Source organism: Solanum lycopersicum, chromosome 5, assembly GCF_036512215.1.
Source record: "Solanum lycopersicum chromosome 5, SLM_r2.1".
In the NCBI taxonomy this organism is placed as follows: domain Eukaryota; kingdom Viridiplantae; phylum Streptophyta; class Magnoliopsida; order Solanales; family Solanaceae; genus Solanum; species Solanum lycopersicum.
In genome coordinates, this window is record NC_090804.1 from 14,365,325 (window position 1) to 14,383,546 (window position 18,222).

The window sequence follows — 18,222 nt, forward strand, 5'->3', positions numbered from 1 at the left end:
ACATCACGTCGTTCAGGTGTCCGTGAAATTGATATTGGAGAAGAAACTTGTGAAATCTCAACTATGTCTCATGAATTGGTTAAAAATATAATCATTTGAACCCATTTATATTGTCTCTCAATAACATTATATTCGAGGGAGGGAAAACCTTACATAGAATGCCTCAATGAGCTCTTCACAAGAAGAATGAGTCCCTTTTTAAATAAGTTAACCAATTTGTCGCTTCCCCCATTAGAGAAAAAAGGAACAAAAGAAGTTGGACTGACTCGTGAGAGATGTTCTTGAATGAAAATGGCCCACACGATATACAAAGTTTCACATGTGGTCATGGAGATCCTCGTTATCCAGCCCAAAAAATAAAACCTACATTTGCAATAGAACCAACATAGTGCTAGTCACATGTTGTTATGTTGACCACAACTAGAGGTAATATACTAGGACCCACGGTACCAAATGATCGACATTGACATTGTGCAACTTACCTGTGTCATAATTGTCTCCAAGTTTGTTGGCATTGCTCCCATTAGCACTCATTTCGTCATATGTTCAAGAGTAGCCAACAAGAAACAAAAGTTAATTGATTCAACTACAACATAATCACTTCACAAGTGAACTTCACTAAAAAAATTCTAAAAAATACTCCCCGGCAACGAAGATGTTATTGATAATGCTCAACTACACTTCATCCAATTCTATGTGTACGAGTCACAATCAAGTATTAATCAACCAAATTGTTAGAGTCAATCCCACAGGGATTGGTATAGTAGAGAATTCAATTACGAAGTGCAAGGAGTTTTCTAGACGATTATAATGTCAGGGCCAGGGGTGAATACAAGATGTAACATGGCATACTTTACCCCGAAGGGGTCTCATACAACCACTTAGAATATCATAACATAAGATAATAGAAAAGATAGAGAAATTTTAAAAGTTTTTCCATATAATCAAATTCATTTATAAAAGTAAGTGGAAGTCTATAACACTTTGTCTCAAACCATCTAAAACAATTTTGGATAAACCTCTGGGACACAACCCATAAAAAAGTCTAAAATATAAAAGAAAGACACAAGGGAAATGATGGCTTTATTTTAGATGGTATAAGGACTCACCAATCATCTACTCCTTGCTACTACTAAGAGCCTAGCCTCAAAGATGGAACTCAAGATCACCGGACCCTATATTTGATAAGAATGCAAGAAAAATTATGCAATAAAAAATGTACTATCAGTATGTTAGATAGCATAACATCATAAGAGCATAACATAATGGTTACCAAACACAAGCCACAAGCATAAGAGGTAATAATATGATCATAATCATAATCTTGAACATAGACATAATATGAGCATAAGACAACATAAGGCATAATCCAATAGCATTGGAGATACCACATATTCATAAACATAGCCCATACTAAAATACTCATAACATAAAAAAAAACATCAAAAGTAACCTTCAAGTCATACTAGTGCAATGTATAGATGAGACACAATAATACCACCTATGCTAAGTACCACTTTTAGGCCATCATACCTCTTTATCATATTTTAGACCCTCATCATTAACATACTTCTCATATACAAAAGAATCTCACACCTTTAGTCAAACATATCATGGACAGGAAACAATAGCAACAATCCATCAAAATATATCTTATATAAGAGAAACACTTCTAAGATAACCTAAAGTCATACTTGTGCATCACATAGATGAGACCCCATAATCCCATCCATACTAAGTCTCCCTTTATATCATCATACTCATACTTCTTAGTTGGAGACTAGTCCCTCTTTTTAAACCATTGAACTCTATGAGACACATCATTAAGCATATCTGTGTTCCTCATTAAGTTGAACTCTAGGAGATACTTCTTTATGCATGATTGATTTCATTATTATCTTGAACCCTATGAGATAGTTCTTTAAGCAATGTCTAAGTTCATTATTGATTTTGAAAACTTGGAGATACCTTTTCAAATATGTGTTAGTTCATTTTACACTTGAACACTATGAGTTACTTCTTGATAAAGTCTTAGTTCATTCACTACTAAAATAATTGCCAAAAAAATGATGGCCAAAAGTGATGGAATGCATCATTTTTTCATCAAAATTGATGGAAAAGCGACGCAATCACTTCCGTCTCTTTTTATCTCGACGTCTTTTTGAATATTTTTTTAACAAAAGTGACGGACTTGGTCACTCTATTTTATTTTATTTTTTTTAATTTTTAAAAGGTGATGCAGCCCGTCGCTTTGGTGGAAATTTTACTTTTGAAAATACCAAAAAGCGACAGACAAAAGGTTGTTGTCCGTTGGTTTTTTGGAAATTATTATTTTTGAAAATATAGAATAGTGACGAACAAAAGCACGTTATCCTATCCGCTGCTTTTCTAGAAATTATTGTTTTGTAAAACCCAAAAAAAAGCGTTGGACAAAACGTGATAGACAAAATCCTAGAAAATTGATGGACAAAATCCTGTTGTCCGTCGCTATTGCTGCAATTTTTTGATAGCAGAAACTGCCCACCAACAAATTCAATTTAACACTATTCATCCCAATCAATCACACAGAATTATAAATAATCTACACTAAACATAAAACAACAAACCTAATATTACTTTCAAAAGTATCTGAACCATAATTTAAAGACTTATAAAGTCTTTCAAAATTTCATAAATATCTAGAGATCTAAACTAGGGAGTGGGATCTACATAATCAACCCCATTATTACTATCATCATCGGTGTCCTCGGGAGTCGAAATAGTTCGATGAGAGATGTTCATCACTTGTTCTTTGATTTGATGAATGATTGTTGACACCTAATTCTAGACCTTCACAATATAAATTAATCATCGAGTTGTTAAATTCTGAACAATTTGAAGTAATTGACTCTACAAATTCAAATATATTTTCAACTTATTTTAAATAGTTTTGTCATTTTTTTTTATAATTTTAGATAACATATTTGTTTTACATAATTATGTATAAAATTACTATATTTTATGTTTATTCAAATATATTGTAGTTTTAGTTAAATATTTAGATAAATTTTAATTATATAATAATTTATATTTTAAGTTATTTAGTTTATAATTAAGTTAATTATTTTATTTTTTTGACATCAAGAAACTCATCAATTAATTTATATTAATTCGTCTTGCTTATCTTTTATAAATTTCACAGAATAATTAAATTTTTGCTATGTTCGGGACTTCAATTGGCAATAATCTAGATTCATATGTCCAAAGAAAATTTAGTTCTAGCCTACTGAGATAAAAGGAACTCTGACTTCTCTCTTACTTTCCTCTTTCTAAATAAGTTACCGTTGTTTTTACTATTGGAACCCAGTTGTATTTTGATTTTCGGGTGTATGTCCACCACCGTGGACCTCTCGGTTCTCGGTAACCGACATAGACGAACCGCTCCTCAAGATAATCATATCGTCTAAAAAATAGATCAATTTCACCCACTTGCCTCTAAGGTTTGGAACAAAGACTTGCTCCAAAATCAACAAAACATTGTTCCTCCAAACCAGATTCTTCCCGGTCCCTTTCCGGTGAGAAACATGATAGAAAATGCCAAACCTGCATATGCCTACCTTATAATTAATCGAATTTCCAAAAATTAAAGGATCATACTACAGCCCAAAACTCATGAAAAACAAAATGCAAAACTCGTGGTGTCCTTTTTCAAAGAGGAAAAATGAGATGTTAACTCAAACGTGCAAATGGACCATTAGAGGTATATTTTCTCAAATTCGTCCTTCTATTGATATCATACGGAGAGAATTTACTAAAATCATTCCGGGAAAAGGTATTATTAAGATTAGAGCCTATGATATGTATCACGTATTCCTATATTTTGACCACATCGAGGACCACCTCAATGTGCTTTCTAGAACCTTTATACACTTGGGAGGCCTCAATATTATGAAAATTATGAAATGATCGTTGAACTTCGAATCGAATTCCGACCACTATCTGGTACTAGTGGGTGAATCTGCCTGACTTGAAATGGCACCTCTTTGAGTGGGATGCCATTTGTCGAATCCTTGAACCGATTGGGACCCTTTTACTGCTTTATAAAGAAACCCTAACCAAAGGTAGACCAACTATGGCGAAGGCAAGGGTGGAAATAGATTTAACCAAACCTCTTATCGCTGAAGTGATCTTGAAAGTTACCAACCGGGACAGGCTAATTGAGATGATCAACCAAAGAATTGAGTATGAAACCATCCGAACATTCTGCTCGCACTGTAAAATTGAAGGCAAAATCACTACTCCAAACTATAATACAATTCATGAAAACTCAACCTATAGAGATTGTGAAGAATATATGTACATGATCAAGAGAGACCGCCTATACAACCTCTCTAGGCACACATAATGATCCTTAAGACCACCTATAATGAGGTACACACCAAGCACATAAACATGATGTAACACCTTGAGAATTCAAGACACATTATAAAGCCTAACATAGGTTTCATAAAGATTAAACACTGTTTATAAGTCTATTTTTAATGAATATAGGTCATTTAGTAGGTTTAAGAACCATGACGTCCATGATGTCCGGGAAGTTAGTTCAAAGGGAAGTTAGTATGCCTTAGCATCTTTGACTAAATTTTATGTGTTGGAAATGTATGAAAATGGAAAGGTAGTTAATAGATGTTTGAGTTGTTTCATGGTTGAAACGTCTAGGTAATACTCCACGAGGACCAACCAAACGCCCTTGAGAAGGACCCCTATAGTTTGATGCAATACTGCATGGCAGTGTGCATCAACGAGATAGAAGATGGCCCGTGTATAGATCGACGGGTGTCGATGCCACTGTCCTCCCACACTTAGGCTGGTGCAGAAGGTCCCTTCACATGCACAACCTCTGAACTCATCGGCGGAGTGTAGAGGTGTTGGCTACTGTCCGTGTGTGGATCAACGGGGCATCAATTCCACCATCGTCCCACACTTAGACCATTTGGAGGAAGGCCTCACCTGCAGAGTCTCTAACAAAGATGATGGAGTGGAGTATGGAGGGGGGGGTGGTTGTTTGTCGACTCACAAACGGCCCATTGATCGAGGTCTCGTCTGTGAGGGTCGAGTTTTACTGCCAAATTGTAAATGATTTCATTTAATTAATTAGTTGGTTTAGGGGTGAGTTGGGGATTTAAGGGAGACTAATTAAGTTAATTAAGTCTCTCTATAAATACCCTCAACCCTTATTAACCTAAACACAACTTTCAAATAAACTCTCTTCCTTCTCTCTTATTCCTTCTCTCTTATTTCTATCTATATAAATTATAGGAATATCATGCTAGTTCTTGAGATGTGATTTAGGTTATAAATCATAATGTTAAATTAGACTATGTATCTTGTCTCAAGTTATGATCTAAAGATGAGTTGTGTTATAGAGACTCAATTGGCCTTGTTATTCTTTTGGTTATCAGTGTGTGATGCTGTTACTCCCCAAATTGGGTTGAGTTATGGGTTAATGGTAATATCATGAAGATAGAGTATGAGAAAGATTTGGTATGTCTTATAATCACTATCTTTACTTCCAATTGTGATTAATTTTTGTTAAGTCATGATATTACATTGGAGTATGACTTATACTAGGATTATAGGGTGGTATGATGTTGAATTGAAATGTCTTGACTGTGTGTGAGGTTGATTAAGGTTTATCTGATATAAGGATGGTGAAAACCATCAATGTGCCATAATATGTTATGAAATGATACTGTGTTAGCGTCACTTATATGAATTGTGATAAAAGGACTTATACTCATACAATTCTTATGGAGGTATTGATGATAATGATTATATAAGGGGTAGACCGTATGGCCAAAATTAATCTATGATTGATAATTAAAGGCTTAAAGACATTTTAACAAGGGACTCTAGCTTATCACTGAGTGAACTAGATAGAAGAGTGTCCATTCCCACATACGCAAGGTAGGAACACTACATTACTATTGCGATTGGAGACTATAATGCATGGAGCATCAAGAGGGTCCCAACTAAATCTCCTAATTCTTGAACTATGTTTCCCCCATAGGAATACTAGCTAGTGGATCCACGTAGTTTCTATGATTCATGTTTGGCTACTACCTTGACAAGTAGTCTGCCTTATTTCAGTGTAGGATTTTATGACACCGGATTCCACACTAGATCATGTGGTCTATCTCGGTTAGAGCAAGATGTTCCCAAAAAGGTAAAATGAATTAAAGGACTTGAACTCTAGCTTGGATAACCTAAGGGGTCTAGCTTAGTCTAGGTAGGAGTATGTCACTCTATCTAGATATTACACTAGTTAGCCTTGAGGGGAGTCTTAGGAAGAGGTTCTAATATATATATTTATGTTATGATAATACATGAGGTATTTATGATGACCATGGCACATTGTTGATACTATATGTTAATTAGTTCACTTATGAATGTGCCTTGAGTTATAATGTTAATATATGATGAAATGTAAATCTAAATGCCATGATATGTAAAGTTGGATAGTGGTAATGTTTTCTTGTTGAAGACATTTGATTGTGTAATGTTATGGGGCTTTGCTTGGGCATTGCACTTGTTTACTTGATAAGGACTTGTGAATAGTTGTCTTGCTTACAATGATATGTTTAAATCTTATTCATTCTTGTCATATTATTCCTTGATGTTAAGTTTGCTGGGATAAGAATTACATGTTGAGATAATAAGCATGTCTGGTTGATTGATATGACTTACTTGACTTTGTATTAAGTCCCTAAAGGGGTAAAATTACATGTTTTGATAAAAAGTCCCTTTTAGCATGTTTTGCTTATGTATGTTCATAAGATCTCATACTTAGTACATGTGGAGTACTTAACCCATTTTCTACCCTTTTTCCCAAACATTTTAGGTTGCGGTCGTTGAAGAGTTTGGAAGGCGTCATTGTTAAAGGTTTGTATTCTTCCATTCATCCAACTTGAAAAGGTCCTTAACTTTCGAGGGCAATGCGATACTCTATCTTTGGATTTTCTTATGAGCTTATTGACTCTATCATTTCTTTCCTTTTTAATTGAATATTATACTTTAGCATGACATATACATGGTCTTGTTGAATTGATGTAAGGGCTATGCCCAATTTTGATATTCGTTTAGATGGTATGTGATGAGACAATCGTTGAGGCTAATTCTATACTTTTATACATGTAAGTTCAATAAAAGTAGAGGGCTATGTAACCTTCCTATACGAAAGGTCTATACATATTCGATATAAATATATATTATGTGTATGTAGAGGTCTATTTAAAACTCAAAGTTGCCAAGGATAACCTCTCTTATGAGGAGTTCCGGTTCAAATTCTTGATAGGCAGGTCAAGAAGTTGATGAATAAAGAGGTGGTTTTCATAAAGGCGTTATGGAAAAATCATCTAGTGAAGGGTGCAACATGGGAGGCCGGGGTCGATGTGGAGCCCGGTTACCCTAATCTTTTTGATAAATAAGGCTACTAATTCTTTTTAATGATATAAATATTCTAGAAATTGAAATTTCTTTATTTTAGGTGAAGTTTTTCACATTATGCATTTTTTTGAAAAAAATTATAGTGAAGTTACTACAGCATTGCTCTTAAAAACATGAAATTTTGTTTTTTGCTTGTTTTGAGTTATGTTGTGCATTTTGATATGGTGACTCTTCATGAAATCATACGTAGCATGTTTTCAAGTTGAACTTTGTGCTAATTGACTCATGTAATGTATGTTGAGCTCATAAGTGTTGTTAGAAGGAAATGACTCATAATGAAGTGTTTTGAACCTTAGGTGTGGTAATGTGAGTTTTGATATTGCCTTGTTGAAACAACATAATTTATGTTGATTTGATATTGTTGATTGCTTGGGCTGCTAGTCTTGAGTCTGTTCCATTCTTCAAAAAAATTTTAGTGTCACTCGGAGATGAATGTTCCTAGGGGGGGGGGGGGATAATGTAACACCTTGAAAATCCAAGACACATTGTAAAGCCTAACACATGTGTCATAAAGTATTAACACTGTTTCTAAGTCTATTTTTAATAAATATTGGTCACTTCGGAAGTTTAAGAACCAAAACGTCCATGATGTCCGAGAAGTTTGTTCAAAGGGATGTTAGTATGCCTTAACCTATTTGACTAACTTTTAGGATAAAAATTTACAAAAATTAGTGTAAAGGTATTTAATAGATGTTTGAGTTGTTTCATGGTTGAAACATCGTTGTACGACTCCCCAAGTACTAATAAAGGGCCCTTGAAAAGGACAGAATGACCCCTGTAGTTTGATACAACATGTCTGGCAGTGTGCATCTACCAGACAGAAGACGACCTATGTGTGGATCGAGAGGGCGTCGATGCCACCTTCGTCCCACACTTAGGCTGGTGGAGAAGGTCCCTTCCCCTGCACAACCTCTGAATTCATCGATGGAGTGCAGAGGTGCAGGCTACGGTCCGTATGTGGATTCATGGGGCGTCGATGCCACCGTCGTCCCACACTTAGACAATTTGGAGGAAGACTTTGCCTTAACAGTATCTGACCAAGATGACAGAGTGCAGGACGAAGGGGGGTTGTCCGTCGACTCAAAGACGATCGATTGGGGTCTCATCGGTAAGTGTCGAATTTCACTGCCAAATTTTAAATGATTTCAATAAATTAATTAAGTGGTTTAGGGGTTAGTTTGGGATTAAGGGGAGACTAATTAAGTTGATTAAGTCCCACTGAAAATACCCTCAACCCTCATTAACCGAAAGACAACTGTCCAATAAACTCTCTTCCTTCTCTCTTATTTCTCTCTCTACATGAACTCACCATTGAAGACTAGCAAGGAATAGGTTTTGGGGATTGAAAGGGATGAATTCAGCATCAATTTTTTGACAAACATTAATGTATGGGTTCTATTCACCTTTGAGACTCTTTCCTCAAAGGGTTACTTCAAAATAGATTTTAAAAAGTTGGGTTTTTTATGGGTTTCATTCAATTACGAAATTGAAGTTATAAATTGAGTTGTTGATTATTTCTATAGGTTATATTGAAAAGATTAACATATAATAACAATTTTTTATGGTAATTGTTGATGTTTTGGTCTAAATTGAAGAGAATGATCCTCTATCCCTAACCCTAGGTAGTGATCTTGACCTATATTGTATTGTGATCAGTCAATTGAGTTGGTTGTAGAGTTTATTACTATCGTATGGTGTTATTATGATTAAATTAAGATGAATTATAGGCCTACCATGCTAGTTTTTTAGATGTGATTTAGGTTATGAATTATAATGTGAAATTAGCCTATGTATCTTGTCTTAAGTTGTGATCTAAAGATAAATTGTGTTATAGAGATGAAATTGGCCTTGTTATTCTATTGGTTATCATTGTATGATGATTTTACTCCCCAAGTTAGGCTTAGTAATGGGTTGATGGTAAAACCTTGATGATAAACTACGAGGAAGACTTGGTAAGTCTTAGAATCACTATCGTTACTTCCAATTGTGATTAATTGTTGTTAAGTAATGATATTACATTGGAGTATGCCTTATAATATTATTATAGGGTAGTATGATGTTTAATTGAAATGTCTTGACTATGTGTGAGGTTGATTAACGTGTATGTGATATAACGATGGTGAAAACTATCAATGTTCCTCAATATGTTATGAAATGTTAATGAGTTAACCTCACTGATATGACTTGTGATGAAAGGACTTAGAGCCTGTTTGGCTCAGCTTAAAAGCTGGTCAAACTGACTTAAAAGCTGGTTTTTGACTTATTTAGCTGTTTGGCAATACTCAAAACAGCTTATTTTAAGTTAAAAAAAACTTATTTTAAGCCAAAAGTTAAAAGCTGGGGTAGGGGTGCTTTTTTATTTTTTGCTTATAAGCTGTTTTAAGTTGACCACATTTTTATCTTTTTGTGCTTAATATTTTTATACAATCTCCAAATTACCCATATAACCCTAACATTTCTTTCTTCCATTTATCCCTTTTCACGTTTGACATAACAACTTCAGCACTTTTATCCAAACACATAACTGCTTATTTTTAAAAAAAGTTTCAGCACTTTTAAAAGTACTTTTTTAAAGCTGCTTTTATTAAGCCCATCCAAACGGGCCCTTATACAATTCTTATTGAGCTATTGATGATGATGATTATACAATGGGTAGACTCTATGGACTTAATAAGCTATGATTGATAGTTAAAGGCTTAAATACATTTCAAAAAGGGACTCTATCTTAGGACCGAGTGAACTAGATAGAGGAGTGTCCCTTCCCACATAGGAAAGGTAGGGACACTATATTAATCTTAGGATTGGAGACTATAATGGATGACTCATAAAGAGGGTCCCAACTAAATCTCCTAATCCTTGAACTATGTTTCCCTCCATAGGAATACTAGCTAGTGGATCCACGTAGTTTCTATGTTTCATGTTTTGGTACTACCTTGGATAGTAGTCCCTCTTCTTTTGGTGTAGGGTTTAGGACACCGGATTCCACACTAGCTCACGTGGTCTATGTTGGTTTGAGCAAGATGAACCCAAAAAGGTGAAATGAATTAAAGGACCTGAACTCTAACTTGGATAACCTAAGGGGTCTAGCTTAGTCTAGGTAGGTGTATGGGACTCTACCTAGATATTGCACTAGTTAGCCTTTAGAGGAGTCTTAGGAGGAGGTTCTTATATATGTTTATGTTATGATAATATATGAGGTATATATGATGACCATGTAACATTATTTATTATATATGTTAATTAGTTCACTTATGAATATGCCATGGGTTATAATGTTAATATATGATGAAATGTAAATCTAAATGCCATGATATGGAAAGTGTGACATTGGTCATGTTTTTTTGTTGAGGATACTCGATTGAGTAAAGTTATGGGGCTTTGCTTGGTCATTGCACTTGTTGACTTGATAAGGACTTGTGAGTAGTTGTCTTGCTTATTATGATATGTTTTACTCTTATTCATTCTTGTGATATTATTTCTTGATGTTAGGGTTGTAGTAAATCATGTTTTTTAAGTATGTTAGGATAAGAATTACTTGTTGAGATAATAAGCATGTTTGGTTGATTGATATGACTTACTTGACTTTGCATTTAGTCCCTAAAGGGGTAGAATGACATGTTTTTATAGAAAGTCCCTTTTAGCATGTTTTGCCTGTGCATGTTCATAAGATCTCATTCTTAGTATATGTGGAGTACTTACCCCATTTTCTTCCCTTTTTCGCAAACATATTAGGTTCCGATCGTTTAAGAGTTTGGAAGGCGACATTGTTAAAGGATTAGATTCTTCTTTTCATCCAAATTGGGTAGGTCCTCAACTTTCGAGGGCAATGCCATCCTCTATCATTGGATTTTTTTATGAGATTATTGACTATATCATTTCTTTCCTTTTTAACTGAATATTGTACTTTTGTATGACCTATACATGGTCTTGTTGAAATGGTGTAAGGGCTATGCCTATATTATGATATTCGTTTAGATGGTATGGGATGAGACAATCATTGAGACTAATTCTATAGTTTTATATATATATATGTGTGTGCAATAAAAGTAGAAGGCTATGTAACCTTTCTATTCGAAAGGTCTATGTATACTCGATATGAATATATATTATGTGAATGTAGAGGTCTATGTAAGCCTCCAAGTAGTGATAATGAATGTTTTAAATTTTTCCGCATTTTTAAACCTACGAATGTATTGACATGAGACTAAGACGCTAGTATTAGTCCTTCAAAAGGATGATGACTCCGATTACGTCGAGGGGGTAAACCCGGATGTGACACATGAGATCTCCTACCAAAGGTGATTATGAGGTTCACTAGAGTGAGTTGTGAAGTGACTGTCCATACAATCCCTTACACACACACCGAAGAGATCCTATAGATTAGCTAGTATAAGATCAGTCTCACTTTATACAACAACACATAGATAATATGACATTCTCTTTCCAAAGTCTATAAAAAGACTTACTTAAGTAAATCAAGAAGATAACATCCTTGATTGACCTCTTAGAGATTACAAAAATAATCCTTAAGATTACCTAAGGCTTAGATTATGTCTACATAATCAACCATAATCCCTATCTAGGGTCATTCTTAAAACTTATCTAGGTAAGATACGAAGTGACCATTCCTATTCCCCTTCACACCTTAACTAGACAAACCTTAACTACTCTAGATAAGTACTTACTCATTTAACATGCTTTCTTAACTTAATCATTACATTCCTTAGTTCATTTAAGAGTCATTCATCACATAAGGACATTCAATTAATGATCACGGACAAGACCTAGGGACTCTCACTAACACCTTCAAATCATATTGTACAATGTCTAGGTAGAGTACCATACCACCACCTAAACTTCATAAAACTTCTCTAATGCAAGTAACTATCCCATATGACGAGAATAGGCAATAACCGACATAGACCATTATAGCTAGACATGGAATCCGAAGTTCTAACCTACTCCGATGACGGTGTTCTACTTTCCAAGGGTAGAACTAGTACACATCCCATGTAGGCACATGGTTAAGGAATATGAAGGGCTTTTATTCACTCTAGTATCATTCTTAGGTAGAGCTACATGGTAATATAGTCTCCTTCTCAAGTACAACTACTTCCCATAGCATAATAACTCGGTGTTAGCCTTTGTTCTTATAGAGTAATTGATATTAAAGGTTTATACGAAGGGGTTCCAAATCTAGTTCATAACCTTATCACATTAACCCTACCAAAGAGGTCCACTAGGGATACCTTACAATGACGACATAGATAGCTCATTATGACTTCTATAAGGATGATATGCTGCCATTCCAGCCAATCAACCCTAAGTGCACCATTTCTTCTCATGAAGGATACCAATACGACTCTTGACTTCAACATTCATAATCTTACCACTAGGTTTAAGGTTCCACGTACAGGTTTTTCGTAACATCATTTAAGGTCAATATATCATTTATTCATACATGAAAAGGGTGCACTATGCCTACCTAGTCAATACATCTCGTTATCCCATATCAGTTGTACATGTATTAAGTAACGAACATAAGTCTACCAAAACAAGACACAACATTCTTCAATTTCTTTTATATAGCATATCATTCTTTGAAGCACGTATAAATGACCCTAATCATCTTTATGTCATCCTATACATTACTATGAAATCATTAATATAACCATCATAAACTCATATATTCAAGTAGAAAAAATCATGCATCAACTCTAAGACTACACACATAAGCAGATAATCATCGTCTAACATGATCTCCTTGTATAAATGGAAGGAACACATACTTTCAGATACTTCACATGTATATATATATATATATATATATATATATATATATATATATATATATATATATATGCTCATACTTAAAATAAATCAACTATCAAAATAATTATAATACTTCAAGTAGTGTCGACAAGGCCATGATTATCATAATACATAAAGTAACGTTGACAAAGCCCCATCAATGGCAAGTAAAATACATAGCACCACCACCATAAGGGGACCATACCAATCACATCATAATTGAAGTCTAATTAATATAAAATAAATAGAATTAGGGTATCGTACCACCAATCCATTCTCCCTACTTCAAATCCGTAGCTAAAACATCCAATTGAATACCATAAGACCCTTAGTCATGGCCAAAACCAATATTTCAATATATAAACTATGATATTAAATGAAACTAGGTAAATTCAATATATATTCATAAATCTAAGACAACCTAGATATCAATTCAATACAATTATTACATCAATAAATAGCCCATTGACAACTACACTATAATTCATAAGCATTAAGTCCAAATCACTTAACCCATAAAGGTGTTGACTTGATAAGGATTCATTAGTAGTGGTCTTGATTATTATAATAAGATTGACTCTTATTCATTCTTGTGATGTTATTCTGTGATGATAGGGTTATTAAAGATCATGGTTTCAGGTTTGTTGGAATAAGTTTTACTTGTTGATTTAATAAGCATGTTTAGTTGGTTGATATGACTTGCTTGGAATTGAATTAGGTTCTTCAAAGATTAGAATGACATGCTTTGACTAAATGTACCTTTCTAGCATGTGTTTCTTGTATATGTGCATAAGGTCTCATACTTAGTACATGTTGAGTACTAACCCGATTTCTTCCCCTTTTCCCAAATATTTTAGGTTTCAGTCGTTTAAGAGTTTGGAAAGCGACATTATTGAAGGCCTGGATTCTTCATTTCATCCAAGTAGGGTAGGTCCTCAACTTTCGTGGGCAATGATACTATCTAGCTTATGGACTTTTTATGAGCTTAAATACTCTTTTATTTCTTCCCTTTTGAATTGAGTACTGTACTTTTGTATGACCTATATGTGGTCTTGTTGGATTTATGTAAGGGCTATGCCCATATCGTGATAATCGTTTAGATTGTATGAGATGAGACAATACTTGACACTTATTTTTCTATCTTATATTTATGTATATGCAATAAAAGTAGAACGCTATGTAACCTTCCTATAGGAAGTGTCTATGTATACTTGTTACGACTATATATTATGTGTATGTAGAGGTCTATGTAAACCTCCAAGTAGTTGTAATGAATGTTTTAAATTTTTCCGCATTTTCTACCTATGAATGTAATGACATGAGACTAAGAGGATGTGACACTTGACCACAGACGGACCGTTTGTCCACAAATGGACCGTCCTGCTGGCTGTCGTTTGGGACTAATCCATGAAAATGGGAGATCAAACTCCTTAGTCTATGTAACCATCGATGCCACCACCCACGCGGCGTTGAGCGGGCCACTGGCCTCATTTACCATCTGTAGGTTGGATTGCCTTACTTGTGGCCACCAGCATGGGTCCTTCCTCAAGAGCCCTTGGATGGTCCTTGGGGATGTTTTCCCGGACGATTCCAACCCAAATATATATGTATACGATTTTAGGATCTACCACATCAATTTCATCAAAAACAAACACGTAAAACTCGACGACATATGCCAAGACACACAAGGTTGTTTTAAGGTAAACCTTTCGAAAGTCATGGACATTCTTGGACGTTTGACATCAAAACATCACTAAACCTGAAAAACTGACAATAAAAACCATAATAACTCATATAATGACCTCATTAACTAATAAAACAGAAATATAAGAAAATAACCACATATGAGGCACATAGGTAACTTAGTTATCGAACGTCATGGTCGTACCTTGACGTTTCACTTCCAAATCACCTAAAACTCTAGACACTGCCTCAATACCATATTTTTGACAACTTTAGGACCTTATACCATCATTAAAACCATGTTAATATCTAGCTTCACCTAAGTCATTTTTGAGGTATTACATAAATCACCCACACAATCTCTTGAATACCCACATAAGTGATTTCTTAGAGTACAAAAGATAGTCATACTTCACCAGTCTTAATAAACCAACATTGAATATCAAATACACTAGAGGAACATACTTGAATTTAAGGACTTCACATAAGAACCATCTTCCAAGATAACCCTCAAGATACACTTAGTGCAATATGAAGGTATCATCTCACATACTAAGTAGTAGACCCTTTAGAAGACTTTAGTTCATTATATTCTTTTTGGGGTCAAGCCTTAAACTACATAGACCATGAGAACTAGACATTCAATCCCAATATAAATCTCTACCAGATGAGGGATCCGCACTTGCCTATGGTAGGGTCATTCTTGAGCCTCTACATGGATTCTCCATTAGCTACTGCTATGCGGGCACATAGTTAATGGATAAGGAGATAGATCCTAAGTAACTCATTTTCTACGAACAAGGAGTACTCATATCAAGAGGTACATTGGTTACAACATCTTTACACAAAAAGAAAAAACACCCCTTATTCAAATCCTCTTGGTGCTAACCATAACACCCCTACATACTCTTAAACATTCATTGAATATAGGTTAAAGAATAGCTATTTAGCACCAGATAGAAACTCACAAGGCATATTTATCCCTAAGGGTTTATTTTTAACACCACATCTCAATTCACGAAGGGTATTCAACCTCCATCCTATCTAAGAAAGCTCTTGGGAATAACAAGGTTGCAACTAAACACTTAATCTCAATTCATGAAGAGTTTTCACCCTAAAACTTCCCTTTTCATTACTAGAGTCTTTTAGGAACAGTAGGGAATGACCTATACACTTCATCTGTACTCACGAAGAGTGTCCACCCTACGATTCCCCATTCACATTAATTAACTTTATTCGTTCATTTAAAGAGTGTGTGAGTACATGTGATCACACCTTTCACATAATCACCATTTTCCTAACATTGAATTTTAAATGTGCTTACACCTTCATTACTCATATTTCATAGTATCGTGTTTCATGTATGCATATACTTTATTTAGACATGATAACCTTAAGTCACAACATAACAATTTCAAAAGAGCACCACATGCAAAACTTTTAAATCATCACTTCACTTCACATGCTATGTCTTAAAGCCCATAATCACAATGCACCCATTTATACATATTCATATACTTCAAATAAACAGCACCACCAAAGGTGGACCGTAGCACTCAAGATCATTTCACGATAAGAAGTAAACAATATAACCAACTTACCCTTCAACAAAGCTTTCACCACCTTTCCTCAGTTCATCCAACAGTTCCTCATAAAATAGAATTTAAGGTAGTAGCTAATCACAATATATCATAACGAAATACAACTCCAACATTAATTATAAGCACTAAAACTACATCATAAGCTAAAAGTTGGAAATATGCATGAGAATTGTTTCATTGGGGCTTTGACATTAAAATCATCAACTTACATTTAAAACAACATATTTCAATCATTAAAACATTTTTATGTAGAGGCCCATGCATAGAGTCACAGATAGAAGGAGTTGAAGTTTGGACACCCTTTTTGAAATCTCTTTGCACTAGTTCCTTAAATGAAAAAAGGTTCAAGGATGAACTACCATTCCTTAATATGATGAAACCTATGGAAATTAGTTAATAAAATGTCCAAAACCTTCACTTCTACCCCTTCCTTGTGTTCTAGATTCTATGAAGTTTAAGAGAGTTCTTTCTTGAGGGAAGGGTTTTGATATTTGAAAATGGAGTCTAATCTAGGTCTAAGAGTATAAACCCACTTAAAGTACTTCTAAGACCCTAAAACCAACATCTATGCTTCATCAAAGACTTGGGGTGAATTAACTAAAACACCCCATGCCTGGCTGATTCCTTGACAACTTTTACAAGAGCCAATCGACAAACCCTCCCTTCGGGGCGTCTTTTGATTGACGACCTATCTTGATGGACATCGATTAGTTTAGATATTGATTTCAAGGGATAAATATCCCCACCAATAATTATAGAAATATTCTTAAAACGATGGAGCATCAACCAGTGTATGGGTCGTTGATGAAGTCGTCAATTGGACAATGAAATGGCATTTTCTGCCTTAGAGTGTGGGCACTTTCTAGGGCCCCTCGTCGGTCCTAGGTAGAGTGGTACCTTCAAGTTAAGTACCTAAACATTGTCATATGGTCTTAGGTTCCTCCAACATCAATTTGTACTCTAAACAGCTCACCAAACATGCCAAGGCACAGAAAAATTCACATAAGCACATAGAGGTCTAGTCTTCAAACGTTTGGTTGTCCTTTAATGATTGACCCCAAACTTACCAAACTGACTTCAGACATCAAATTTATACTTTTAGCATAGTATTGCTAATGGAAATGTAACAACCCTAAAAATGGATATGCTAAGTAATTCTTAATGTGTCTAGAATGCCTGCACATAGAACTAGACCTCTGAACACTTACAACAGCCAAGCCACTAACTTGTGGAGTTAGTTGAGCCAGGAAAGGTTTTTGCCAGCCACATAGGGCTCCCAAATATTTAGATTTACCCGGATGAGCCTTTACCGGACTTAAAAAGGGGAAATCTTAAGTTTGGAGGGTGTAGGGGTAAAATGGTATTTTTCCAAGTTAAGGGGAAATCTTAAGTCTGGAAAATTTTGTAGTTTTTCTTCAGCATCTTTTCATAGAGTTACACATAGTTCTTAGGGAATTTCATAGTCCATTTAGAAAGATTTAGGTGCATTTTCATGGATTCGATTACCCAAGAGTCTCTCACTCAATCCTGCATCAATTCTACCTATTGATGATTTGGTGGTTAGTGAAAATTTGTCCTATGAGGAGGTACCTGTTGAGATTTGATACAGATAGTAGGTCAAGCGGCTGAGGAACAAGGAGAT